The sequence below is a fragment of the Rhinoderma darwinii genome, chromosome 1 (assembly GCF_050947455.1).
Source record: "Rhinoderma darwinii isolate aRhiDar2 chromosome 1, aRhiDar2.hap1, whole genome shotgun sequence".
In the NCBI taxonomy this organism is placed as follows: Eukaryota; Metazoa; Chordata; class Amphibia; order Anura; family Rhinodermatidae; genus Rhinoderma; species Rhinoderma darwinii.
The window spans coordinates 34,413,413-34,439,152 of record NC_134687.1 but is presented as its reverse complement, the minus strand read 5'-3'; the positions used below and the strand labels follow the sequence as shown (position 1 = coordinate 34,439,152).

The window sequence follows — 25,740 nt, the reverse complement described above, 5'->3', positions numbered from 1 at the left end:
GCGTTTTTTTTCCTTCTTATTCCTCCGTTTTCTATATGAAAACATGATAATAAAAAGATATCCGCTAAAGTTTTGGTACGACATGCTCCATTTTGGGCAGCCCCTTCATGCTCAAATATACCAGAGAGAGAGAGTAGGAGCACCATGTGGAGAAAAGCACTACTTCACACACAGCTCCACCTTTCGAGGACCTTTCCTAGGAGATAAGTAGCCCCAGGCATGTATTGTGGCCGCTTATCTCCATCCAGGTAGCAATCTGCATCTTCACCAATCACAGATTCCCATTTCTGGGATAGTTATTTGTTTAAGGGGTAATTCATCATCCCATTAGGGTATGTGCACACGATATCGACAATTACGGCTGAAATTACGGAGCTGTTTTCAGGAGAAAACAGCTCCTGCATTTCATACGTAATTGCTCGTACTCGCGTTTTGCGAGGCGTCAATTACGGACGGAATTTGGAGCTGTTCTTCATTGAAGTCAATGAAAAACGGCTCAAATTACGTCCCAAGAAGTGTCCTGCACTTCTTTGACGACGCTGTCATTTTACGCGCCGTCTTTTGACAGCGACGCGTAAAATGACAGGTCGTCGGCACAGAACATTGTAAGACCCATTGAAATGAATGGGCAGATGTTTGTCGACGTATCGGAGCCGTGTTTTCAGGCGTAATTCGAGGCGTAAAACGCCTCCATTACGTCTGAAAATAGGTCGTGTGAACCCAGCCTTACTCCTCTCCTGCAGCAAAGAGCGAAGACTTCCCTCCACAAGTAGCCAGAAGCCTGCGTCTGCCGCGTGATGCAGATGTGGAGGGTGTATAACTAAGAAGATTTGTCATTCCAGAATCTAGGAAAGCTGAGTGACATCCCCTACGGAAGCTGTAATCGAATCCATATTGTTTGTCACCCAGCTTTCTCGGAAACCGATATAGATAAGAAACGGCTGAATAGAAATATTAACAGCTTTTCCGAAAAAAGCAACTAAAGGATTTATGAGCTAAGCCTAACGGCTTATTCAGACCAATGGGATATACGTCCGTGCGACGCGCGTGATTTTCACGCGCCTAGCACGGACCTATGTTAGTCTATGGGGCAGTGCAGACAGGTGCGTGATTTTTACGCAGCGTGAGTCCGCAGCGAAAAAGTCACGACATGTCCGTTCTTTGAGTGTTTTTCGCACATCACGCACCCATTGAAGTCACTGGGTGCGTGAAAATCACGCATGCCACATGGAAGCACTTCCGTGGGACAAGCGTGATTCACGCAATAGCTGTGAAAAGGATGAATGAAAACAGAAAAGCACCACGTGCTTTTCTGTTTACAAACATCCAAACGAAGTGTCATAATGATGGCGGCTGCGCGAAAAGCACATCATACGGGGCTGACACACGGAGCTGTCAAGTGCCTTTTGCAAAACGCACACGCTCGTGTGAATCCGGCCTAAGTGTATGTTCACACGTAGTGTTTTCAGGCGTATTTCGGGGCGTTTACGCCTCAAAAAACGGCTGAAAAGACGGAAGCAGAACACCTCCAAACATCTGGCCATTTATTTCAATGGGAAATACGGCGTTCTGTTCCAAAGGGGCGGTTTTTTTTACGCTGCTGTTTTGAAAAAATGGCACGTAAAAAGTCGCCCCGCAAAAAGAAGTGCATGTCATTTCTTCAGCCGTTTTTAAAACACGGCTGAAAATCAGGAGCTGTTTTCCCTTGAAAACAGCTCCGTATTTTCAGACATTTTTTGCTGAGTGCACCATGTAATGGGCAGTGCTGCACAAACGTCTCGCTTTAAAAAAAATGTATATCCACTTCCGTTATTTACATATTAGTGCCGTTATATTTGACGCCCGATATGTAAATAACCCCCTAAACTGTCAATGGGGCGTTTCTTTATTTCTAAATGGCATGGGGGCGTGTTACTTATCACTATTAGAGTATGTTCACACGGCCTATTTTCGCCCATTTTTCGGACCGTAAACGGCTGAAAAATGTCTGAAAAATCGGAAGCAGAACGCCTACAAACATCTGCCCATTGATTTCAATAGGAAAAATGACTATGGAAAACAGCCGTGAAAAACGCTGCGAAAAACGCGAGTGGCTTAAAAAACTTCTGAAAATCAGGAGCTGTTTTCCCTTGAAAACAGCTCCGTATTTTCAGAAGTTTTTGAGTTTGCGTGTGAACATACCCTGACACTGTCCAATCAGCTGCGGACAGTTTCTGGGCGGCTCGTGCTGTGTGATCTCTCTCGCGAGATCAAACTGTCTTGTCGTTCTGCAGAAAGCGTGCCGGCGCGCACCCTCACGCGCCCGTTCGTATGCTCATCTCCGATTTCGCCGCTTTCGACAATACTCGGAACAGAAGACGAGGAGAAGAAGATATATACAAACATGGATGTGAGTACATCTTCTTCTCGTCTTCTGCTCTGTGGCGGCGGGAGTATCGTCGGGAGCGGCGACGTCAGAGATGTGTGAACTTACGCTCTCTGCAGAATAACAAGACAGTGTGATCTCGTGAGAGATAAGTTACACACCCCCCTGCCATTTAGGGTATGTGCACACACACTAATTACGTCCGTAATTGACGGACGTATTTCGGCCGCAAGTACCGGACCGAACACAGTGCAGGGAGCCGGGCTCCTAGCATCATAGTTATGTACGATGCTAGGAGTCCCTGCCTCTCCGTGGAACTACTGTCCCGTACTGAAAACATGATTACAGTACGGGACAGTTGTCCTGCAGCGAGGCAGGGACTCCTAGCATCGTATATAACTATGATGCTAGGAGCCCGGCTCCCTGCACTGTGTTCGGTCCGGTACTTGCGGGCGAAATACGTCCGTCAATTACGGACGTAATTAGTGTGTGTGCACATACCCTTAGAAATAAAGAAACGCCCCATTGATAGTTCAGGGGGTTATTTACACATCGGGCGCCAAACATATGGGACACCCCACTGATCGTGAGAATTGGAGTCCCGAATCCCCCATTCCTCTTTACTTCACCCTCCACAGTGAGGAGGAGCTTGAATGGAGCAGCGGTCAAGCATGTGCCTGCCGCTTCATTCAATGTCTATGTGACCCATGGAAACAGTCGAAAGCCATGTTCAGCAGTTTCTGTCATTTCTATGGACTTCGAATGAATCGGCACCAGCACAATTCAAGCTCCTCCTCACTTCGGTCGAGAAGTGAGGAGGAATAGGGGGTTCTGAACTCCCGTTCTCGGGATCGGTGGTTGTTCCAGCAATCAGACAATTGTCACCTATCCTGTGGATAGGTGATAATTGTTAATTCTGGGAATACCCCTTTAAGTATGAAAACTAGTACTGACAAAAATTGGAGGAATTGTCCATAGCAGCCAATCAGATCACTGCTTTTATTCCCTGACCCGCAATAGCAAAATAAGAGCTGAAATCTGATCGGTTGCCATGGGCAACACCCTCCCTTTCCTTGCCTCGACTAGTTGTCACTCATGAGGCCCCTCATCAGGGTGACTGTACAACCGCCAGCAAAAAAACTGGCCTAAAAATAAGAATGTATAGATTTTTTTAGGGGAAATCTGAAAAGACGTGTTCAGTTATGTTATTGCGAGAGCTTATCTTGCTGTGTCTCATCCATGAGGCATCCTTACAAAGTGACTTCATAAATGTGTCAGGATTGAGAGGGGAAGCAAGAGACGCACCCAAGATACTAACGGGGAAAATATCGTCTAGTCTGAGATGAGCAGAGACACAAATTATAAGGGTATGTGCACACGCAGTGCTTTCAGACGTTTTTCGGGCCGTAAACGTCCTGAAAAACGGCTGAAAAATCGGAAGCAGAACACCTCCAAACATCTGCCCATTGATTTCATTGATTGATTGAGTTCTGTTCCGATGGTCACGTAAAAAAAATGGCCGCGAAAAATAAGTGCATTTCACTTCTTCAGCCGTTTTTCGAGCCGTTTTTCGAGCCGTTTTTCATTGACTCTATAGAAAAACAGCAAAAAAAACGGCCGTAAAAAACATTGCGAAAATCGCGAGTGGCTTAAAAAAGTCTGACAATCAGGAGGTGTTTTCCCTTGAAAACAGCTCTGTATTTTGAGACGGTTTCTATTTTGTGTGTGCACATCCCCTTATAATTATATATATGTATGTTTTATTACACAACAGTGGTAGAAACCGGGTCCACATATACATGGTAGATGTAGCAGAGCTGAATCTGTCACCACACTCTTTCTTTTGTGCATCGTGATAACTTAATTGGGGGATATTTAGTGAAACTCGTGCAAAGGAATTATGTAGTAGTTGAGTAGTAACCCATAGCAACCAATCAGGTACAAGCTCTCATTTTTCAGAGGCCCTTTTGAAGATGTAAGAAGCAATGTGATTGGTTGCTATGGGCAACTACTCCACTTTTCTTTAGCACCAGTTTAGATAAATCTCCCCCATTGAGTTTAGCCTAGATTTAGGGAATTTTTGTGTAAACTTTGTTTAATTAATAAAAAAAACAAAGCCAAAAAACCATGTGAACACCTCTCCCACAGACAATGGAAAAAATGTTTTTCTGCTTTTAAAATAAATTTGGTAGGAAAATTCGAAAAAATTACTGTGAAAATTCTGCTCTGGTTCCTTGTCGCCCCTAGCAATAGGTCCTCGTTGGGCCTGTGTATGGACTAGGCCTCAGGGACATTGAGTTCATAGTGATGTAACATCAAGTGACAGCATCATTTAATTGCTGCCGGGGATATTATGTCAAAATGGACGCAATGTCACTGACGACTAATCTACATACCTAACATTAAATGGCGGCACTGGAGAAAAATGTAGACAGTTCTTTTTTTGGAGAACAGGAGGGGGTGGGGGATTTGTCCTTATAGAAAAAATTGTTAAAGAAAAATACCCTGTTATTATAAGAACAAATAGAGTACATTGGGGGAAATTCCCTGCGTTTTTGCAATTCAACAGTAGCAAAAGCAAGTAGCAGGGGGCACGTCTGCCTGCGAGCCCTGACTTCCTGCACACATGTAGGATGGCAGCAGGAGGAGGGTATTGGTGGTTGCACATAGCTCCGTGGCTCTGAAGATCTAAGGCCTTGTTCAGACAGCGCTAAAAAAAAAATGTGTAAACGTGTCAAAAATGCTAGCGTTTTTGTAATGTGTTTTTCAAAACACAGCCAATTTTGCCGCGTTTTTGACGCGTATTTAGTCTGTTTTTTTTGCCGCGTAATTAGGACTCCCATCGACTATGGGAAGTAGGCGCGTTTTTGGAGTGTTTTACGTGCCAAAGAATAGACCTGACGCTTCTTTTTTTTAACGCGCGTGAAAAAAAACAGCGTATGCACTACAATGCGCTTAGTGCATGCATTTTTGACACGTTTTTCGGCACGTAAACCACATCAAAAACCCGTTGAATACAAATGTACTGTGATAGATAGATAGATAGATAGATAGATAGATAGATAGATAGATAGATAGATAGATAGATAGATAGATAGATAGATAGATAGATAGATAGATAGAGATAGATAGATAGATAGATAGATAGATAGATAGATAGATAGATAGATAGATAGATAGATAGATAGATAGATAGATAGATAGATAGATAGATAGATAGATAGATAGACACCCTGATGCTGTTATTCTTGGATTTTTCCATCTTGAAATAAGATAAGAAGTAACCAGACGTATAGTAAACAGTACCTATAGACTTCTATGGGGCAGACGTATACCAAAAGTGTGTCCTTTTGGCATACGTCTGGCAGGTTTATCTCAGGAGACCATATGTCTATAGTCAGCTAACAATGCCATTTAAGACGTTGGCACCTGGTTTTCAGTCCTCCTTATTTTCCAAGCCTCTTTTGGAGAAATTAAAAGTCTCATGCGATCTGTCCCGATACAAAGTACAGCACGCACAGTGACAGACGAGGGGTATGGACAGTACTTTTCAGTGCATTGAAAATAAAATAAACTTAGATCTGAATAGTTTAATGGAACAAAAAGTAACAAAGTGATGGTTTCAAGTGTTCAGTCAGGATTCACTTCTCGCCGTGCTTCACAAGACGCGTTACCAATGAGATGAGCGGTCCTGAATTCCAGTGACATCACCGCCTATTATATATCCCAAATTGCCAGCATGGTGGCATCATCCTACATGACCTGCCCAAACTACCTACCGATGGACAGTGGTAGAGATGGGAGCAGGCGCCGACCCTGATTCTTCATCTTTGTGGAGGGCATGTATAGCTAGAGAAAGCTTTGGTCTTCCACGATGGCAATGAGAAGAGGATATTGTAGGGGGAAGTGTACAGGGCTAATTTTGTCCCTCAATGGATTTTTGTCAATAAAAAAAATGAATACATGGCTGGGACCGAGACCCCCAGACCAGCAGCCCCTCTGATTTAGCAGCTCTCCGATCCAGCTTATAAAAAGGGACTCTCCCCTATCTATGATGTCCATATCCCATAATAGGCCATATAGAGAGTCTTTATGAGACAACCCCTTTAAGTCACCCCAAAGATGTCGCCTTGTCCTTGGCACAGTTTGAAATTTGATGATGATGTTGTGTCAATGGCGACTGCCATGCTCTTCCAGGTGTCCATTCTAACAGGACAACAGATTAGTAGGGGACGTTTTTTTCCAGCTAATTCCTATTGTTTTCCTCAAGTTAAAGGGGTTTCCCCATAAACAACGGTGATAAATATCTGATTGCGGGGATCCAACCGCCGTGATCACAAGAAGTCCCAGAGTCCCCTGTGTGAATGGAGCAGTGTTGCGCATGTGTGACCACTGCACCATTCACTGTCTATGGGACTGGCAGAGATAGCGGAGTATAGTGTTTGGCTATCCGCGTCAGTCCCATAGAGAGCGATTAGAGCCATGGAGAGGTGATAAATATTGTTTATGGGGAAACCTTTTCAAGCGGCACTATAGAGCCTGGCATCAATACACACTTCCCATATTAGTAGGTTAAGAATAGATATTAATGGGGAGGGGGCACTAAACCTGGAAACATCTATATTAACTGTAAAGCTGATGTATATCTACGGTTCCCTGTTATCAGCCATTTCAGGTGTGTTCTTTAATGGGATGACTGAGAGGAAGTACAAACAAATACCTGCCCGCAGCCCACCACTATTTTATGTTACATATATCCAGTTCTCACAGCCATCAATAAACATTTACATACATAGGTATGAATGTTATCAATTTATTGCTGGCCGTACACGAGTATTATGGCGTAAAAAAAAGTTGCAAATTATGAATTTGCAACTTTTTGCTGTTTAGCGCTGCCTCCATTACTTTTTAAGAAAGCAGGCGGGCCTTAGCTTAAGGCGGAATGACCATCTGCGTCCCGACTAATTCACTATAATTTACGCCGGAAACTGGTGTCAATTATAGCAGAAATCGACTCCAGCTCGTAGATAGCGTTGATTTCCCTTTATGGCGTACAGATAGTCTCTTAATAAATTAGGCAAATTTTACGACAGCGCTCTTTTTATGTTTCATAAAAAGAACGCACAGACACACAGCGTGTCCCCGCTCATCCGACGCGATGAAGTTCCTGTGGGAGGAAGTGAGTGACGTCACAGCGTGATCTCGCGAGAACACGCTGTGTGTCTGCACTGCCAGAAGCTGGGTGTTAACAAACAGAAGTGGATGATGCTGATTCGTCAGCATCATACACTTCTATTCACAACGCCCAGCTAGTAAAACAAGTAAAAACGCCCCGATGTAACACATAATACACGCCCAGTTGTACATAACTTTAAACACATGCCCAGTTGTACTTTAGAAAGCCTCATTTGCATAAATATAAAAATGGTCATAACTTGGCCAAAAATGCTCGTTTTTGAAAAAAAAACACGTTACTCTTATCTACATTGCAGCGCCGATCTGCTGCAATAGGAGATAGGGGTTTGAAAATCTGGTGACAGAGCCTCTTTAAGTATAATCGATGGGTCATTTGGGCCTCTTGGTACCAACCCCTACTTATAAGGTTATCAGATGACCAGCATAATATATGATGTAATATTATAAGCTCGTCATGGCCATGCAGCAGTGCTGTGGTGTTGTCCTGTCCAGAGTAGTACCATGAAGCAATACAATAATGTTGTATTCCCTTGCATAGTAATTATTTCCATGTATCTTAACCCTTATTCCCACAGTCGACCCATAAAGGCAAATTTAAAAATGTTGTCACAATTTTTTTGAGTAGGAGACAGAGATGAAAATAGTGCAAGTATGTGCGGAGGGCTGTGGCTATAGGGGATGCAGAGGTAGCAGTCGCACCCGGGCCCTGGTGCCAGAGGGGGCCCAAAGCTCCCTCTTCCACATAAGAAGACACTAGTATCATAAATGGTGCATGGTAGGTAGGCCCATGTTAGAGATTTGGGCCCAAGTTCTCCAAGCTACGCCTCCGCATCTGCGTCATATTTATAAACGCTTTCTTCATGTCCAACAGTTGTAGATTCTAGATTTTATTGAATTTTTGGCATTTTCCTGACATTTCAGGTATCCAGTGACGTAGCTGGGGGATGGGGACATGCGCCCTGGCTTCTGGGTATTCAGATACAGGACAAAGACAGCGATCTAAATCTTTACTCCGGGTGAAAGAAAGTGAGCATGGTGCAACGTATAGGACATCTGTTCGCGTAGTGCGCGCGCCATTTTGGTGACTATTCATAAATGTGCTCTATTGTATCAAGTGTACTTAAATTAAAATAGAAATGAGGAGGAATTGTGAGGAGCAACCCCCCATGACAATATAAGTACCCAGCGTAGGACTTAACACTTGCGGAATGGTCTCGGAGGAAGATAATGAAGCAGCAGCCGAGACTCTCTGACAGGAAAATAGGCAGCCTCGGGAGCAGCATAGTGAAGGCAGCCATTATAATGCCGGCTCCGACTGTATCATACACAAATAACGAGCACTTCTCCTGCGATGACTTACCCCCGCACTAGTTATACCGTGACATTTATTCTACCATTGCGGCTATATAGTAACAATAAACTGCGCAGAGTTAATGGCGGATGTCATATATACTAGAAACGAGCTGCTATATCACCCCACGCCCTCAGGAACAATATTTCTGGCAGCACTTGTGGGTCAGGCATTCTAAGAGCATCACAAAAATTGGATTTATAGCAGCGGCGCACAACCAGCGGGCCAAGCACCGCTAGCATTCTGCGATGCCAAGCTGTGCGGCCCCCAACCATCAGGACACAAACATGTCCAGAAAGTTTTAGTAAGACATAGCTGTAAGGCTGGGTTCACAGGAGCATGTAACGTCCGTAATGGACGGAACGTATTTCGGACGGAAGTCCCGGACCGAACACACTGCAGGGAGCCGGGCTCCTAGCATCATAGCTATATACGACGCTAGGAGTCCCTGTCTCGCTGCAGGACAACTGTCCCGTACTGTAATCATGTTTTCAGTACGGGACAGTAGTTCCACGGAGAGGCAGGGACTCCTAGCGTCGTACATAACCATGATGCTAGGAACCCGGCTCCCTGCAGTGTGTTCGGTCCGGGACTTGCGGCCGAAATACGTCCGTCAATTACGGACGTAACATGCTTGTGTGAACCCAGCCTAATAGGGGAGCACATACTCTGATGCAGAAAACGGTGTAGCCATTAGGCTTCATGCATACGACCGTGCCCGTAATTACGATCCGTAATTACGGGCACGGCCATCTGCGGACAGCCAGCTGTTTTTACGGGCCGTGATCCCATTACAAAGTATATGAGCACCGTCCGTAAAATAAAAAAATAGGACATGTCCTATTTTTTTCCGCAGGTTTCTTTGGCACAGACACCCTCCTGTAGACATGGAAGGCGTCCGTCGGACATAGAAATGAATGGGCCCGTAATTACGGGCGATTTTACGGTCGTGTGCATGGGGCCTAGACAGCAGCTCCTTACCTGGTCATAGATATCAGTGCACGTCTTTTGAGTGCCCTCTAGTGGCTGCTCACATGTATCTTTCATGTCAAAAAGAAAAGGAGCAGCCTCGTGCAGGGCGGGAGCAAGGACAGGTAAGTGCTAACGGTGCATTATGTGGTTGGCAGTAGTAGCGGGCGCTGGCTGATAATAGTGAGTGGCACGGTGTGGCTGGCACTACAAATATTCTCTCCTTAGTGCTATTTTAAGCACCTTCAGGCCCTGCACTAGGCATACAGTGCGCCAGTTTTACTTACAGTGATCCTTCCAAGGGGTACAGCCACCACACTTATGTCATATCCATCAGTCCCTTCTATAGAAAATATTGAGAGATTGGGGATTCCCTGTTCGGCACTCCAGAAAGTAGGAGACAAGACAAAGAGGTGGCCACGCATGCATGCTGCTCTGTCCCTTGTAGTTTATGGGAGTTGTAAAACGTTCTCCTGTTTCCATGTTCTCCTGATAGGTGGAAGTCTCAAGTGGAACCCCCACCTCTCAGATATGTCTGAGGCTCTGTTCACATCTGCATTTGGGTTTTTCTTCGTTCTGCTCCATCATAGGAGCAGAAAACTGGAAAAACTGTGTCGCCAGATCCGTTGCATGACGGATACCATTGACTTTAATAGGTTTCTTCAAGTTTCCACCATGGTGTCCGTTGCTTTGCCGGACAAAATAAAACGTGCTGTTTTACATTGCTCTTTGTTATTTGCTCTTTGTTCCGCAAAAACGACGGAATCTGCCACAGAGGCCCCTAACGCCTCATGCACACAGCCGTCCATTTTTCACAGACCCGATTCACCCGCTAAAGTGAATGGGTCCGTGAAGACTATCGGGTGCCACTTGGATACCATAAATAACGGCCCGAGTGGCACAACAGTCGTGTGCAAGAGACCTAACTAAGCTTCCAACGCAGATGTGAACAGAGCTTTCAGATGGGAATACTCCTTTAAGTTTTAATGCAGCCCCCAGGCCTGAAATGGTTGTGCACCCCTGATCTATAGCATCAAACACAAATAAGTGATATTACATGCGACACTGAATGCTAATGAACAGTGAATATTAATAAGGGTCCATTCACACTGCGTTTGCTGTGTACGTTTGGCATATGCACCAGATCATGGTATGGTGTAGGAAGAGGTAGGACTGGTCAAGTATTGGGTACCACGATGCCTTGACCAGGGTAGTTGGATACTGGACTAGGGCAACTGAATGTATGCTCAAGGTGAAGGAAAGACCAACTTTATCACGGTCCGTAATCACAGTCGTCCGCATTTGTAGGTCGTGCTCTCATACAAAGTATGGGAACGCGGTCCGTAAAAAGAAAAAAATAGGACATGTCCTATCTTTTGCGGAGCCTTTCTACGGGTAGGTGTCCGTCGGCCATAGAAATGAAAGGGGCCGTAATTACGGACTAAATCTACGGTCATGAGCATGGGGCCTAACTCTGGCAACATCTGTATGGAGCTTGTATGTTCCTCTGTGATCGCATAGGTTTCCTCCAACACCACTAAAAAAGTACTGATAGGTTTATTGACTTCCTATGTAATTAGCCCCAATGCTGTTATAGAAAAATCGGTGTACAGGATTACAGAATATGTTGACACTGCACACTATATGGCCAAAAGTATGTGGACCACTGACCGTTACACCTATATGAGCTTGTTGGAAATCCTATTGCAAAACCATGGCAGTTATTATGGAGTGGGGCCCCGTTTTGCAGCTATAGGTTTTTCACAAGATTTTGGAACGCCTGGAAATTTTTGCCCATTCAGCCAAAAGCGCATTTGTAAGGTCAGACAGTGATGTAGGGGGAGAAGTTCTGGCTCACAATCGGCGTTGCAATTCATCTCAAAGGTGTTAGATGGGGTTGAGGTCAGGGCTCTGTACAGCCACCCGAGTTACTCCACACCAAACTCACCCCACTATGTCTTTATGGAATTTGCTTTGTGAAAACTTAGATGTGATCGATTAGCCAGATACTGTGCGTAAGAGACACACAGGACCCGCTCTCAGTCGAGCCGTCAGTTCAGTTGAACGGATGGAATCGGCTGAGAGAGAACGATACAGCTTCTATGTATGCAGAATGAATAGAAGCTGTATCGTAAAAAGTGAAACATTTTTGATTAAAAGTCAATTAACAAATAGTGATTAAAAACATTTTAAAAAAAACATTGAATAGAAAAAAAAATCCATCCAAATGTGTACATAGCCTTTGACATTACCCTGCACTCGAAATAAGGAGCTAAACCCTGAAAAACAGCCCCAGATCATTATCCCTCCTACATCAAATATTACAGTAGGCACTATGTATTCCGGTAGATAGAGTTCTCCTGGCATGCGCCAAATCCAGATTCCTCCATCCGACTGCCAGATAGTGAGCCGTTATTCATCACTCCACAGAACACGTTTCCACTGCTCCAAAGTCCAGAGACGACGTGCTTTACGCCACTTCAGCTGACGCTTGGCATTGTGCATGGTGGTCTTGGGCTTGTCTGCAGCGACCATAGAAGCCCATAATATGAAGCTCCAGTTCTGGTGCTGATGTCACTTCCAGAGGTAATGTGGATCTCTGTAGTCAGTGATACAACAGAGGATGGGAGATTTTTACACGCCACATGCTCCAGCACTCGCGGCCCGCTCTGTGAGTTTGTGTGGTCTATCACTTTGTGGCTGACCTGTGGTTATTCCCAGATGCTTCCACCTCCCAATAATATCACTTACAGGTGACTGGAACACATCAAGCAGATTACAAATTCCACAAACTGACGTGTGGCAAAGATGTCATCCTTTGATATGCCACGTGTAAAGTCACTGAGCTCTTAAAGAGTCTCTGTCACCACATTATAAGTGGCCTCTCTTGTACATGATGTGATCGGCGCTGTAATGTAGATTACAGCAGTGTTTTTTATTTAGAAAAACTATAATTTTTGACAGAGTTATGAGCTATTTTAGCTTTATGCTAATGAGTTTCTTAATGAACAACTGGGCGTGTTTTGCTTTTTGACCAAGTGGGCGTTGTGGAGAGAAGTGTATGACGCTGACCAATCAGTGACCAATCAGCGTCATACACTTCTCTCCATTCATTTACACAGCACATAGCTATATCGCTATGTGCTGCCACATAAACACACTATAACGTTACTCATGTGTCATGACAATGAATAGACATTACCTCCAGCCAGGACGAAATGTGTATTCAGAATCCTGACACTTCTGTAGCGTCTCTGTGATATTTACAGCAAGGCAAGCGTAATCTCACGAGATTACGATGTAACCTGTCATTTCAAATGAGATTACGCTTGCTGTGCTGTAGTGTCAGGATTGTATTCGTGAAGTGACAGGATTGTGAATAGACATAATGTCCTGGCTGGAGGTAATGTATATTCATTGTCAGGACACATGAGTAGCGTTATAATGTGTGTATGTGGCTGCACATAGCGATATAGATATATCGCTATGTGCTGTGTAAATGAATGGAGAGAAGTGTATGACGCTGATTGGTCACTGATTGGTCAGCGTCATACACTACTCTCTACAACGCCCACTTGGCCAAAAAGTAAAACACGCCCAGTTGTCCATTAAGAAAGTCATTAGCATAAAGCTAATATAGGTCATAACTCCGTCAAAAATGATCGTTTTTCTAAATAAAAAACACTGCTGTAATCTACATTACAGCGCCGATCACATCATGTACAAGAGAGGCCACTTATAATGTGGTGACAGAGCCTCTTTATTACTAGGACCACTGTTATCTACATTACAGCGCCGATCACATCATGTACAAGATAGGCCACTTATAATGTGGTGTCAGAGCCTCTTTAAGTACGGCCCATACTATGTTTGTCTATGGAGATTGCATGGCTGTGTGCTTGATTTTATGCACCTGAATTTAATAATAAGAAGGGGTGGCCACATTCTTTTGGCTATATAGTGTATAAAGAGAAAAATTCAAAAATATCTCCATATAAAATTGTGACTGTGATACAAAACTATCTTTCATCTATGAGGGGTAATGGAAGCGACAAACATGTTGTGATGTTCAGTATGGCTGCCACTTCGTCCCTCCCGTGCCATCACTAGAGGAATGGGGGCATGCACGGTAACATCTTGTGCAAACGCTGGAAATAATGGTGCGCTGGAGAACAACGTTACTTAAAGAGGCTCTGTCACCAGATTTTGTATGGTCATCTTAAAGAGGCTCTGTCACCAGATTTTGCAGCCCCTATCTGCTATTGCAGCAGATCGGCGCTGCAATGTAGATTACAGTAACGTTTTTATTTTTAAAAAACGAGCATTTTTGGCCAAGTTATGACCATTTTTGTAGTTATGCAAATGAGGCTTGCAAAAGTCCAAGTGGGTGTGTTTAAAAGTAAAAGTCCAACTGGGCGTGTATTATGTGCGTACATCGGGGCGTGTTTACTACTTTTACTAGCTGGGCGTTGTGTATAGAAGTATCATCCACTTCTCTTCACAACGCCCAGCTTCTGGCAGTGCAGATCTGTGACGTCACTCACAGGTCCTGCATCGTGACGGCACCAGAGGCTACAGATGATTCTGCAGCAGCATCGGCGTTTGCAGGTAAGTCGATGTAGCTACTTACCTGCAAACGCCGATGCTGCAGAATCAACTGTAGCCTCTGGTGCCGATGTGTCCTCGCTCGTCTGACACGATGCAGGACCTGTGAGTGACGACACAGCGTGATCTCTCGAGAACACGCTGTGTCTGCACTGCCAGAAGCTGGGCGTTGTGGAGAGAAGTGGATGATACTTCTCATCAGAACGGCCAGCTAGTAAAAGTATTAAAAACGCCCCGATGTACGCACATAATACACGCCCACTTGGACTTTTACTTTTAAACACGCCCAGTTGTACTTTTGCAAGCCTCATTTGCATAAATACAAAAATGGTCATAACTTGGCCAAAAATGCTCGTTTTTTAAAAATAAAAACGTTACTGTAATCTACATTGCAGCGCCGATCTGCTGCAATAGCAGATAGGGGCTGCAAAATCTGGTGACAGAGCCTCTTTAACATACGTCTTGTCCATAAGATCTAAAGAGATTATACTTATTCTTTGCATCTTATTACTGCTTGTTTGATAACTTCACCTGATGTAACCCCTAAGACAGCGCATTATACGTAAAACAGGACTCGGTCGTAAGAAGATATCCAAGTGTAATTCCATTGTGCCACATCTAGACTCAGCGTACCAGATTCACTCAGTGTTACAATGGTGAACACATGATCCCCTCACAACACAGCAGATTTCTGGCCACGAAACCACCACGTCCTAAATCCCCCTGTCCTACGGTCATTGCATGAGATCTTAACCCTTAATTCTCATTAAGAAGCTGCATACATTGAAACGTTATTTCTAAACTATTATACACAGTTAACAAAAGTATTATTAAAAATAAATGTTATCAAATAATACAAAATAATTGCCACTAAAATCACCTAAAATTAACAAAATACCTATAAATTTCTATCTGGCCGGATGGTAACAAATATGACAGATACAATATTACATGCAAAATGGAAAAAGCTGCAGCCAGATATTAACTTGCAGTCAACGGGGAAATATAAAATGCCCTACAATAGGGCCCATGCACATTAATCACTTCATTTCTTCCGTGTGCTATCCAGTTTTTTTAAAGGCTAGCACACTGACCCATTCAAATCTATGGGGACACACACCGGCCGTGCCCAATCCGCAAACCCCAGGACCGGTCCTCTCCCTGTCAGTTTTCACAGCTGTCTCCCCCATTCTAGTCTAGGGGTCCTGCACATGGAAGCCATCCATACACAGTCCATTTTTTTGTGACCGTATGACAGGACATGGTAGTGCAGGAGCCCTTAGGCAGTGTTTTGTTTTTTTTTGTTTTTTTGTTTTGTCTTGCATTTTTTGGGTCAGCAGCGTTTTTTTTTAAATCGCAGCAAGGCTGGCTTTGGTGTTTTTTCCATCATGGCCGCTTCAAAAAAAGAAGAATTGTCATTGTGTTGTGTTTTTTACGGCGCTATTGATGTTTTTTTCTTTTTTTCAAATAAATAAGGTGTTGCACAGAGGAATCTTTGTATCACATGATCAGTAATGTGAAAAATGGCACCCAAAAAAAATGCAGGTGTGTGTGAAGGAAAATTTCCACAGCATTTACGCATCAACTAGCAGGCAATCCGGGGAATCTGCACCATTTCATGCTTTTTTTTTTAAACAGTGAAAAACAGTGCAGATTTTTTCTTTTTTTGGGTGCGTTTTTTTTCGAGGGCTGTGTAATGGTGATATTTCTTCTTCCACCCCCTGTAAGAAATCCCACAGTATTTCCGCAGCAAATTTTGCAGTATATCAGAAAAACACAGGAAGTCTCCACTTTCCACAGCAATAATTGACATGCTGAGGAACTAAAATGACCGCAGGTGAATTTCAGGACTGAATTTGTCTGCGTGTGGATGACACTTGTTAAATCTCACCCACTTTGCTGCTACTGTATTCCGCTGCGTATTATCTGTCCGCAATTCTGGACGAAAAACATGCAGCAATTCTGTTACAAGTGGACAGGCGTTAAAAGTGCTTTTGATCAGGAACAAAACGGCACAGCGCTCACCCGAGCACTTCTGCCACTTCGTTTTAGCCATCGATGGGGGTCTCAGTAGTCGGACCCCCACCAAACAAAACTTCTGACATGTCACACATTTTTTAAATGTTTAGTTACTCTTTAAGGCACAGTATCTAGTTTGTCCAACACAAGCCGGATGTACAAATGAACATTTAGTCTATGATATCATATAGTGTCCTGACGAAACATGTCCCTGCACAAGGAGAGGGACAGTAGGGGGAAGGTTGTCTAAATGCCCTTTTACACAGGCCAATAATCGTACGTACGCTGGTTCCCAGTCATTGCTCTGTGTAAACAGGGTTGCGATTAGCTGACAAATGCGCAAACTCTGGTTTGTCAGCTGATTGGATATTTTATGTGTTCAGAAAAATGGTCACTTGTCAGCATCACATCTCCCTGTGTAAATGTGCGCTGCCGATAAAACGCAAATGTATGGGGATAGACAATCGTAATAACAATCATCCGTCCCCATGCATTCTGATCATTGCTCTGTTTGAATGGAGCAATCGACATGCTGTACATGCCAATAGGGTATGGACACATAGAGCGGACACATACAAGGGTAGGGACACATAGAGCGGACACATACAAGGGTAGGGACACATAGAGCGGACACATACAAGGGTAGGGACACATAGAGCGGACACATACAAGGGTAGGGACACATAGAGCGGACACATACAAGGGTAGGGACACATAGAGCGGACACATACAAGGGTAGGGACACATAGAGCGGACACATACAAGGGTAGGGACACATAGAGCGGACACATACAAGGGTAGGGACACATAGAGCGGACACATACAAGGGTAGGAACACATAGAGCGGACACATACAAGGGTAGGAACACATAGAGCGGACACATACAAGGGTCGGGACACATAGAGCGGATACATACAAGGGTAGGGACACACAGAGCGGATACATACAAGGGTAGGGACACATAGAGCGGACACATACAAGGGTAGGAACACACAGAGCGGACACATACAAGGGTAGGGACACACAGAGCGGACACATACAAGGGTAGGGACACATAGAGCGGACACATACAAGGGTAGGGACACATAGAGCGGACACATACAAGGGTAGGGACACATAGAGCGGACACATACAAGGGTAGGGACACATAGAGCGGACACATACAAGGGTAGGGACACATAGAGCGGATACATACAAGGGTAGGAACACATAGAGCGGACACATACAAGGGTAGGGACACACAGAGCGGACACATACAAGGGTAGGGACACATAGAGCGGACACATACAAGGGTAGGAACACATAGAGCGGATACATACAAGGGTAGGGACACACAGAGCGGACACATACAAGGGTAGGGACACACAGAGCGGACACATACAAGGGTAGGGACACAGAGCGGACACATACAAGGGTAGGGACACATAGAGCGGACACATACAAGGGTAGGGACACATAGAGCGGACACATACAAGGGTAGGGACACATAGAGCGGACACATACAGCGGATACATACAAGGGTAGGAACACATAGAGCGGACACATACAAGGGTAGGGACACACAGAGCGGACACATACAAGGGTAGGGACACATAGAGCGGACACATACAAGGGTAGGAACACATAGAGCGGACACATACAAGGGTAGGGACACACAGAGCGGACACATACAAGGGTAGGGACACATAGAGCTGACACATACAAGGGTAGGGACACATAGAGCGGACACATACAAGGGTAGGGACACATAGAGCGGACACATACAAGGGTAGGGACACATAGAGCGGACACATACAAGGGTAGGGACACATAGAGCGGATACATACAAGGGTAGGGACACATAGAGTGGATACATACAAGGGTAGGAACACACAGAGCGGACACATACAAGGGTAGGAACACAGAGCGGACACATACAAGGGTAGGGACACATAGAGCGGACACATAGAGCGGACACATACAAGGGTAGGGACACAGAGTGGACACATACAAGGGTAGGGACACAGAGTGGACACATACAAGGGTAGGGACACAGAGTGGACACATACAAGGGTAGGAACACAGAGCGGACACATACAAGGGTAGGGACACATAGAGCGGACACATAGAGCGGACACATACAAGGGTAGGGACACAGAGCGGATACGCGGTGTAAAATTACACAGTGTATCTACCCTGGAAACCGCAGGGAATTCCGCAAAAAAATACGTACCAAATTGTGGTGACGTTTTTCGACTGGAATGTCCGCTGCGGATATACTGCAGAAAAAGTTTACACTTGCCACGCGTGCGTTGTCATAGTGTCGTTTTCTTCTGCTCTGAGCGCGGCCTGGCCTCCTGGGATGACACTGTAGTCCATGCGACCGCTGCAGCCGTCACATGGGATGAAACGTCATCCCAGGAGCCCGGGCTGGCAGAACAGAGGGACGCGTCACTATGACAACGCACACGTGGCAAGTATAAAGTTTTTTTTATTTATTTTACACCAATAAAAGCTTTTTTTTTTGAGTTGCGATTTTTAAGGCGGAATCGCTGTGTTTCTGCCGCAAAAGCTGCAACACATGGCTCCTCATTGAATTCAATGGGGGAAACCCGCAACAGAAGAGCCGCGATTCCGCAGCATAAAATGACATGCTGGGGATTAAAAAAACGCAAAGAAGTTCAATTTCTGAACGATTTCTCGGTTTATTTTTTTTTTTTTTTACACAGTGTGTGAGTGAGATTTCTCCAAACCTCATCCACTCTGCTGCCCTAAAAGGGCCCTTAGTATCATTGATTGCTGGGGGAACTGAAAGAATGAGAGTGACAGAGAAAGTATCCCCATAAGAGTGAATACGGCGGACACTCGTAGCGGTCAGACACACACGTCCTGTCCTAGGAACTGAAGGAAGAAGCACAGAGAACTGAGATGTCGGCTCAATACGCACTTCCACATTTTGCATGAGAAATTATATATCATGTAGGGAATCCCCCTAAACATCTGATGTAGGGAATCCCCTAAACGAAAGGCGTAAAAGAGACGTACAATCTGATCACCTCCTCTTCTACTCCAAGGAAGCCATTTTTTTTTTTTAACCAGTGCTTAGGCTCTACTTTGGACAATCTTTTATTGTTGGAAGGGTCTGCTGACAATAAGAAGACTAGACGTGTCCTTCTGCTTGGATCCCCAGCCCTTAGCTGTAAATTGTGGGGAACTCGGCAGCAAGTGTGCAATTCCAAAATAAAGTATTACATGGGGTCCGTTAAGATTGACTGTCCGTGTAACGCATGGAGATGTCAGAGCGGGACGATTCTTGTAGCCCCTCTCCAATACTGCTAGTAGATAAGGGTCTCAAACTAAGACCCCCCCCCCCTCTGTACCCCCAGATTTCCATAGTAGGACATTTAAAATAGGATTTCTAACCTAGACAATCCCTTTAAGACATTACGGTTCCTCTACAATTACAAAATGCAATAAAATTCCTTTAATATGGAATTTAAAAAATCCAGATATGTGCCAGATTAGCAAATATTACTGGATTACTGGGCAGCTATAGAAAAATAAGTTAATAGAAAAAGGGATTATTTAGGAGATCTGACCTGACTATAAGTAGCAGATTTTTATGGATTATCATTATCCTTCAGACTATAGAAAGGCCAACAGCTAAAATCTGCCGATAAAATGTAAAGACACTTTGAATGTCTTGAGCTGCGGACCTCACGACTGCCTCCCCTGGCTGGCTGCACCCACTTTTAATCTCCACGGTATATAGTGCAGCAGGCATTTAATTATAGGAGGATTCATGCACGGAGCAAACAGAATATAGGATATTTATATCAGCTCTCAGGTTAGTGACCTGCAATGTAAGGATCCGGTCTCTGCTCTGTCATCTTTCAATGCAAATAATGCCTCAGTGATGGTATTTGTTTGCAAAAAGGTTAATATAGGAAAACCACAAATGGAAAAACCGTCAACATTCAGATATCTTCGTAGTGAACGCCTGGACATTGCATTGTACATAAAAGTGATCACAAGTTAGGAGGTTTCTTGTCTTGAAGTTACAAAGGTGACATCTAGTGGCCTAGTGCGGTTATTGCAGGTATATCAATCCTCAATGTATATTATTCTGTTATGACGCCCCTCATAAGTGGAGGTTAAACTTTAAGACAATAAAGGGAGCTGATCTGTGGCCGAGGCCCTTGTAAGACCCCATAGCCTAGACACCACAAGGTACAGATCTACTTTGTGTTAGGTAACATGCATATACCTGATCTGTGGGGTAACGGTCTCCAGTGAGAAAATAATGTATAGTTGATCATATGGTCGGGGGTTTGGATGATATAAAACCACATTACAGATATATTTTGCAAGAAGTGAGATTGGTAATGATTGTTAGATACATAGCACTGAGTGGGTACTGTGGCTTTTGGAAGTATGAGTTGGGTGCAGTAAATTGGACCCACCCAGGTTTCTACCAGTTCTAAAGCGGGTATACAGTAAATGGTTTCTTCCTGCAATTATTTTCGTCATCTTCTCTAGCAGCTGCCGTTGGTGCAGCAAAGCAAAAGATTTCCATTAAAAAAAAAAAAGAAGTAAAAATCGACATGTGCGAGATATAATTACGGGAGTATTAGTGCCCGGCGTTCATCAATCACACAGGCAGAATCCATGGCAAGCACTAGATCAGTTGTTACGGAGCTTCAATCCACCAATATAGGACATGCAGTGAGTTTCACGCAACGGACTCTCGCTACGTGAAAACTTACGCATCTGTGAACAGCCCCATTGAAATCAATAGGTCCGTGTGCCGTGAGTGATTTCCACGCACCGCACAGACTAGTTTTACGCTCGTCTACATAAGGCCTTAGGGGCAGGTTGTCTCCAGCAGACTATTATTGTAACCGCTCACATTATAACATATGAGGTTAAAGTGTATGTAAATACATAACTCATCTTGTACTGATTCTAAATGACTGCATGTATTATAATTCAGAGCTGAATTCACAATTCTGTAGGCTTTAGAGATGACATCTCCCAGCATTCTTTGCTGGCTCAGTGTCTGTACAAGGCTTGCATACTGGGACATGATTTCATTGTACCAAGCACTGAACTGCATTATAGGAGCTCAGCTAAGCTGTTAGGGGCGTGTCTGTCAACAACCTTGTCGACTGTTCCCAATGACAACAAGCAAAACAGCTGTAACTCAGGATCGGTATAAAAGAAGGGATACAATGTATCTACAAAGTGACTCAAGTTTATGTCATATATAGAAACTGAATATTAGGGATAGCAAGACTTCATCACACTCCTTAGTTTGGGTCTCAACATGCTATGGAGTTCATAGGGGTCAAGGTTAAACAAAATTGCAAAATGCATGATGTTAAAGGGTATTCCTAATGGCACATCCATGGCTTATGCCATAAATATGTGATAGATGCCGGTCCCAGCTCTGGAGATTAGAGCCATGGTTTTCCCATATAACGGATATATTTTTATAGGGAAATAAACATATGCAATTTTCCAATGTTTAACTATTTGGGCAATTTTTGGTTGTTGTGACAATCCATGTACGAAATTAATTCTGATATAATGCAATATTCATATTGACCACTAGATGTCAATACAAGAAGTTACACTTCAGTGGTAAAGAGCCCTCTCTTTTTACAGCCTGTTGTAAAACTGAACAGTAATATCTGAGGAGTTCAAGAATTGGAGAATAGTCTGTTCTTTTCGTTTTTTTTAATAGGGTATTTGTCACTGCCTTGAAACCATCATATTTTGTGGTGAGGTACAAACTCCCCTTCTTGTCGTTTTCTGCAGGGGTGTTCTTTGTTGACGGATATGGGGCACAAAACACAGGTTCCTCAGACTAGCGTACCACTCAGCCGTATGACTTTCTATAGAAATGGGACCCATTGTCCAATTCATGCAGATTATTACTTTTACTTTAACCCCAGAAAAAAAGTCTAATAAAAAATCATAATTCCAATAATAATGCTGCAAATCAAGATCATAATGAAATCCCTGCAAATTTTTCACCAGTTAATTATTTTCTTCCGCAATGCTAAACGAATGTCTCTGGTGTGGGAGATGTACTGATGTTCTGGTTGTATCAATCATGTCGTACCGCACTATTAATCATTATAATGGATTCCGCTAGAGTCACATAAGAGACCTTTCTGACGCTCGATAAATATTAGACCGTTTTATTTACTGCAGGTGTCTGAGCTGATGCAGCAATTACGCCACATGGCACGTAGAATAACAATAAATGTATGCAGATATACCAGTCCTTCTCAATGAATTACAATATCATCAAAAAGTGAATTTATTTCAGTAATTCAATTCAGAAAGTGAAACGCATATATTCTATAGATCCCATACCCACAGAGGGATCTATTTCCAGCATTTTTTTCTTGCTGAATATTGCTTCTCTATAGACACTATGATGTAACCTATTATAAGTCAGCGCTGTGTGGCCGGCGCCGGAGGTACGAGTCGTAGGACGGATCAGACACTACATGTGGTTTCCATTATAAACCTTATCGAGTTGTCCTATTGAGCTTCGGTATTATACTTGCTTCTGGCAAAGCTGTGTGCCAACCAATATGGCCACTACTCAGTCTACCACAGCTCATCAAGTGTATGGGGCTGAGCTGCAATACCAGACCCAGCCTATGGACAAGAGTGGCGCTGTTTCTGGAAGAAAGCAGCCTTGCTTTTCTAATTTAATAGTTTCTATAAGGACGAGCTGAATTTGAGTGGTTAACCAGAGAATAATCTGCTTTCTGGATTTGTGCTGTGTTATTTTGCAGTCTGGTCGTCGCTCTGAATTGTATATGCAGGATCAGCAATAATCTCTGCATGGAGCTCAGTGCGGAGGAACATGTCGTGGACAGAAAATATTACCCAGAATACACCAACCATATGCAGCAGCGAGATGAATTTTATTATTCAATGACCTAAGGAAATCTATTCTTCCATATCTAACATTGCCTTAGGAAATGACCAGCTAAACACATTTCATAGCCAAACCTTTCTTATGTAAATGGACAGGCTCTGAAGTTCTACTATCAGCCCAAACGGCACAAATAAAAATAGTGCCTTCCCCCCCCGTTTGGGCTTACAGTACAATGGACCTGTCCCCATAATATTATGCCCCATAAACAGAAGAGCATAGTATGATGACAGATCCGCCTCAAGCTTCTACGTACCCCTATAGATAGTCAGAAATTTTATCATTTAACTTTATCATTTTGTAGGAAATTCTCAGCTCTGTAACAGATAAACTAAATATATTATGAATCAGCACAGAATTCAGGATTTGATGACCGAAGTGAATATTTTGGCCCTGTTCACACAGTTTTTTTTTTACACTTTTTTTTTTTTTGACGCTGAACCCGCGTAAAAAAACGTCCGAAAACACCTCCCATTTCAATGGGAGGCGGAGGTGTTTTTTTTTCGTGAGCGGTAAAACCGGCTTGAGGGATAAAGAAGCGACATGCCCTATCTTGGGGCGTTTACGTCTCTGACCTCCCGTTGACATCAATGGGAGGCAGAGAAAGCGTTTTTCGCTGTGTTTTTCCCCGCAGGCGGAAAACGCGGCAAACAGAGTGCAGGCAGATCAAAATCTTCCTCAAAATTCCACACGGAATAAAAACTCAGTGTGAACATACCCTTACTTTGCAACTGAATTTGAGGACAAAAATTGTGCAGCGTATCCGACCTGGAACCCGCACAGCACCTTCCGTCCGAAAAACCGCACCGCAGTTTTTCAAACAGAACTTCCGCTGCGGAAAAAAAAACGATCATACTTACCCCCTCCCTCTTCTCTGCGCGTAGTCCGGCCTCCTGGGATGACGTTGCAGGCCGTGTGACGCTGTAGCGGTCACATGGGACGCAACGTCATCCCAGTAGGCCGGACTGCAGGAAGAAGGAGAGACTTCCAGGTAAGTATGATTTTTTTTTTTTCCAAGTTGCGATTTTTGTGGCAGATTTACTGCGATCCCGCCGCAAAAGTCCCAACACATGGCTTTCTGTTGCGGGTTTTGCACACCCATTGAATTCATCTGCAGACGCTTCCCTCTACTATTGACAGTATATTAATTCTACTGCTGTCAGCAGAGATTGACCATTATATCTATAGGAGTGATAACATTTCGGGGCATACGGGCAGTTTTTAGAATATAGGCTACGTGCCTTTAATAAAGGTTATTTTCATTATTAGGTATTATGTGAATAGAGCATTTCCATACCGTCTGTTAGTCGTGTGGGAAATAGGATTGGTTGCCTTATAGGCAAATTTTGTTTCGCCCAGTTCCTTCTAGTTACAAGACCGCTGCCAAGTGGAGCGGTAATCGAGCATGTGCCCTGCCGCTCCATTCAAAGCCTATGGCACTGACGAAAACTGGCGTCAGTGCTACAGACCTTGAATGGAGCAGCAGGGTGCATGCCCGACCGGCGATCGTCAGGGGTTCTGATGATCAGTGGGAGTCCCAGCAATTATCACCTATTCAGTGGAGAGGTGATCATGTCTTATATCCGGAATACCTCCGTAATATTCCAACAACAATGTGCAAGGCTGCCGTAAGACTTGGTAAGAAGAGGTTTTAAAGGGATTGACTCATCAAGAAGATCCCTTCTCCGGCTCCTGGTGATCAGCGGTCATCGCTGGGGAAGTTTAGTCTGGGTATTCACTAATATAGTACATGAATGGGCCACGTCAGCCAGAGCGGGAACCACTTTTACTTGGCGCATAGAGGGGGATCTCCCCTCCACAATGTCGTCGATATGGACAAGGAATACATGGTGCCGGCGCCAATGATTAAATCTGTGCAAATGGGTTATACCTTTTATGGTTCAAGGTTGCACTTACTTCAAGTAGAAAAGCATAAATGAAAGACGTTCCTCACGAATCCTCGTCCTCTGGCAAATGACACATAATCAAGACGTCTTCCGGTTCCGGGACGCAGCGCAACGTTTGTTAAAAGAATTTGCTGGTTTATTTAGGATAATAGATAAACTACAAACAAAAACATTTCAGAGCTGAACGTTCTGCAGGGGAACCTGCTTTATCAGGAGACATATGGCCACAGGGTTGTCATGATAAGAAAACTCATTCACGCTTCTTAATGTAAAGAATAAATGTTTCTGTTCACTGACAGTAAGTAAAGATCTTGAAAATGGTGAAAAATATGAACATAAAATATATTTCAGAAAGTTCTACAACATTGCATTAAACGGTGAATACGCTTT

The 25,740-nt window shown here is 43.9% G+C and overlaps 1 protein-coding gene across 1 annotated transcript in view; it reads right to left on the bottom strand.

The window, feature by feature from the left end:
• RGS12 (regulator of G protein signaling 12) overlaps window positions 1-25,740 on the bottom strand; it is a 149,736-nt gene that overhangs the window by 79,754 nt on the left and 44,242 nt on the right. The gene's annotated exons all lie outside the window — the stretch shown is intronic.